Consider the following 4,504-nt stretch of genomic DNA (forward strand, 5'->3'; position numbering starts at 1 on the left):
CTAATTGCAAACAGACTGAACTTTACATAGGAAATATGTAGGTCCCCTGAGGCACCTAGAAAGTGTCTGAAACCCTAACAGCCTTCCCACCTCCCCCACCCCCCACTCCCCTCTCTAGAGCACGTAAGCCTGCACCCAGGGAGGCCTGGGGCGGAGGGAGGGATTGGAGTCAGGAGTTCAGCCTTGGCTTTGGACTGGCCAAACCAGCCCATCCAGCCCCTTGGGCCCAGCGGCAGGGGCTTTGCATGAGAAACAGGAAGACTATTTGTCCACAGCTTGAACCGTGGCTTTGGGAAGGTTCTTTGTTCTCTCACCCCCACTATTTTGGGTTTTCTGGTCCTTCTCTATTCTGTGCTTGGAATGGGGAAGGTTTCAAACACTACCATCAAGCCTGCAGGACACACATACACACACACACACACACACAAACCCAAATGGCAATCCCATTTGCCACTCAGCCCTGGGATTTGTACCGAGTGTGGCCCAGTAAGAGCTTTATAGCGGTTCACATAACCCCCAGCCTTGCCTACAAGCTCCAGTGTTAAAGTCCCAGCCAGAACCCTGGGCCTTGCTGGCAGCTGCACCACTGGGTCGCTGTGGGAGAGAAGACAAGGCCCTGTAGCCTGCTGTGCCTCAGTTTCCCTGCCTGTCAGTTTGGACAACCATGACCGCCGCTAATTCTGAATTGTCTGCCTGCTGGTGGGACCAGGCACTGGAGGGGGCTCAGATTTATGGCACGGAAGCCCCAGAATGAGTCAAAGAAGAGAAAGACCAAAATAGATCAGGAGCCTCGGGCCCAGAAAGGCAGCCAGAGAAGATTAGACACGCTGCCTAGAGAACCAACCGATGACTTTATTGAGGGCTCTTGCTCATAAACAGCCAGTGTGTTATTTTAACTTCCATGGACCAGGCCGACCCTTGCCTGTGATGGGAAGCTTGGGCTTGGAGCCGTCTGTGGGCCCTGCTGTTGCCGAGGCCGCTCCGGGAGCTGGGGCTCTTCCAAAGGAAATCAGCATGGGGCTCTGGGGCTTGGCGGAATGGATGGACAGATGGACAGTCTTTGAGTGAGAAAGTCGTGATTATGAGGCAGGGAGGAGTGGCAAGTGTCCCCCAGCCCCAGCTGCAGCTCTGCTGGTGGCAGAAAGTCTTTGTTTTGGGGGCATTTCTGCTGAGAAGCCCTTCTTCCTTCCTTTTGCTTCTTGGTGTCACGAATCCATATAGAAGGCAGTAGGCCAAGAGCACAGACATGGAAAGGGTCCAAGAACCGCTACCATAGCTCTCATCCCCGGGAGTGCCCCGTCCTCAGCAATCCCCATCAATGGCTTTCCCTCTCACATCCTGACCCCTCACATCTTCTGCCTCATTACACGGTCCACTTTGCCTTCCTGGCCATTTGCTCCTTTTAATCTTCCCTTTTACGTGCAGAGCAGCACTGGCAGGCCCATTCCACCATCATCTCCCACTGGAATGCTTCAGGCAACGGTGACACTTGAGTCGTGTTCTCCAGCAATGTTGTTCACAAGGCCAGCATTTGTCTGTTTGTAGACAGGGGCTCACAAATATCTCATTCCAGCACCAAAGACCCTTTCCTCCCTCTATCAGCTCTCAACCACCGGTCCGTTTCCCACTCTTCTCTGCCGGCAATGCACCCAGCCAAGGCGAGCCAAAGCTAGCAGGTGTCTGTGGGCTCACAGACCCTCCAAGGATGAGGGTCTTTTCGGTGGCTACCAGATTGCACCCTGATGCCGGCCAGCTCCTGGCGTCTGCCACCGGCCTTCCCAAGATGGTAGCCGGTGGACACACAGCCCAAACCCATGATCCAGGCTCTTCCCAGTCCAGCTCTGTTGGCAAAATGAAGCTCCCTGCTGAGGGAAAGCTGGCTGGACTGTCCATGAGGCACCCATGATAACTGGGCAAACCACCTGTCCTGGGTTGGTCAGTGCTTTGGGGAGCGTTACTAATGGATCAGTATGAGGGATGAGACAGGAGGAAGAGGTCTGGAGCAAATGTCAGATTTTGGGACAAGTCCTTGCTGGTAACATGTCTTTATCTGGAAAAGAGCACACGGGAACTTATAGTGAAAAGGAAGCTTTGAAAGCCCTCCATGATGTGGCCCTACGCTACCGCTGTTCCAGTCTGCTCTGCCATGCCTTCCCCCATGAACTCCACCTTGGCCAAACCTACAAACTCGCCCTGTATGCTGCTCCATCTCTGCTCTTTGTCCTTGCTCCTTCCATTCCCTCTGCTTACAGTATCTATCTAGATGCTACCCATCGGCTGAGATCCAGCTCCAGTCCTACCCTCTCCCCTTCCCCCACTCTTGACCAAACCTCTGGGAAACCTGGAGTCTCCATGCCCTCTCCTTCTCCACTCATGGCTCTTTTTGTCTACTCCACACACAAATAGGACTTACCTTCTTATTGAAAACTATCACACACGTTCTCTGTTTCAGATGTATTGGCCTTTGTCTCCCCAAGCCTGAGTGTCCCCCAACCTTATCTCAGAATGTGTGCTCCAAGAATGCCTCCCCAGCGCTCTGAACACTGTAGACCCTAAGGCAGTACTTACAGATTTGATTGGTTATCCGAAAAGATAGTTAAGTGATCACAAAAATGTATAACCTGGAAGAACTATAGGAATGTGCGGTGAGCGGTGACTGTGAGCCCAGGTGGTCCCTTCTTGGGGGCAGTGGCGGAACGAGTTTTCCTTCCCAGGCAGTCCCTGATAGTCCTAGAATCCCACAAAGGCCCATGGAAGGTGGCGGTTGGGTGAACAGTGTCCTGCAATCGAACAAAACCATAAATGCAAAGCCAGAAAGCTAAACAATGTTAGCTTTACAACCCCAGGTGATGAGAATGGTATTTACAGACTCAGTGACATGTTTGAAGCAGTGAGTTTCAGAGGCTAATATTTTAAGCTGGACATCCTGAGACCGTGATGTTCTGTTTTTATTCTCCTCCCCATCCTTCCCTCCTGGAGCCCCTGGAACTTTCCATGCAATTTGGACAAGAGCATGAAACCTCTATTGTTTCTCAATCCTTATTAGTGCTAGGGAAGGATTGAAAAACTGCTTTGTGGAAGGTTGATTGGTGAAGAGTGGAAAACATTCTGAGGCCTCAAAAGTACATTTGCCATTACACCAAACTTCCATCGGAGAATTTCAAAATTCTAGGCAGAGAGGAAGTTCCCTCAGAGAATTCCAAGGGCAACGGGACTAGGAGGAGATACAGTAAGTCCTTGTTTGCGGATGGACCCATCTGGGCCCAGAGGTTCCAGACAGTCTAGATCTGCCTATTTAAGACCTTTCTTTCTCTGGAGCCCATTTATATACTGAGTAAAAGTTCCTGGGGCACATCCATAAACAGAGGGTGGGAACCCGAAACTTTGTTATTTATACACTCCAGAATGCAACTGGAGAAATCAGTGTTTTCTCTCAGAACAATCTAGAAGACAAAGGACAGATTGCAAACAGAGACACAAGCATCAGGAAAGTCTGGGAGATCAGAAGGGTTAGAAAACCACCAAGAGACCATCATGTTGATCTCCCCAGGGGCCTGGACAGTTGGGATGCAGCCTCAACAACCCCCTTCAGACCGTCTTTCACCTTTCTCTTGCTTTGGCCTATGAACAGTGTTTCTAACCAATCCTCTGTACATCCCCTCCAGACAGGCAACACGGACAAGACAGAGTTCCTCGTGCATGGAAATGAAGCCCAGAACGTGCTCTACCATGTGGGTTTTTTGCCGTTTGTAAACAAACCTAGATGCTGGTCTGCAGGCCACCAGACCATGCTGGCCGGTTCTCTGAACAAGCCCGATCTGGCCAGACTGAAACCTCAAATCCTGTAGTGACTTCAGGGTCTGAGCCCATCTTACAGAAGCTGTTGAACAGGAAAGAAGTGGTGCCTGTTTTCATGCTAAGAAAAGCAGATAACCTTACCAGGAGAACAAGCATAAATAATGATCTGAAAATAGCTTGACAAGTTTTGTTTTCACCAAAGTGAACCGCCTACACACACAGCTTTTTTTTTTTTCTTCAAATTACAAAAGTAATAAATGCTCAGTGCAAAAAAAACGTGGGAAATACAGAAAAACACAACTGGGAAGCGGTTGATAGTTTTGTTGTAATCCCTTCCAGGAGTTCTCTATCAATAGTCACCTATATACCAATGCATAGTATATATTATATTGTATATTATATGTATTATGTTATCTATTGTATAATATTTAATTATATAAATGAAGAGGCATATAGAATTTTTTACATATAAAATGTTCATTCACATGTATTCCTACATATTTATTTATGAAATATACATTTATATGTTTCATATAAAATTTCACGTAAGGGGCGCCTGGGTGGCTCAGTCAGTTAAGTGTTCAACTTCAGCCTCAGGTCATGATCTCACAGTTTGTGAGTTCGAGCCCCACATCGGCCTCTGTGCTGACAGCTTGGAGCCTGGAGCCTGGAGCCTGCTTCTGATTCTGCGTCTCCCTCTCTCTCT

General features: G+C 49.1%; 1 long non-coding RNA gene across 2 annotated transcripts; it reads right to left on the reverse strand.

The window, feature by feature from the left end:
• Positions 1–832: 832 nt before the first annotated feature.
• On the reverse strand, positions 833–4,070 carry LOC131517400 (uncharacterized). 2 transcript variants are annotated; one of them, XR_009264580.1, is made up of 3 exons: positions 3,605–4,070; positions 2,569–2,780; positions 833–2,050 (listed from the first exon to the last, which is right to left on the reverse strand). It is a non-coding gene; the product is annotated as an uncharacterized LOC131517400 (long non-coding RNA). The 2 variants fall into 2 exon arrangements; XR_009264579.1 differs by having other exon boundaries at positions 2,622–2,780; positions 3,605–4,068.
• Between the last annotated feature and the right edge of the window lie 434 nt (positions 4,071–4,504).

This window comes from Neofelis nebulosa, chromosome 7 (genome assembly GCF_028018385.1).
Source record: "Neofelis nebulosa isolate mNeoNeb1 chromosome 7, mNeoNeb1.pri, whole genome shotgun sequence".
Taxonomy (NCBI): Eukaryota; Metazoa; Chordata; class Mammalia; order Carnivora; family Felidae; genus Neofelis; species Neofelis nebulosa.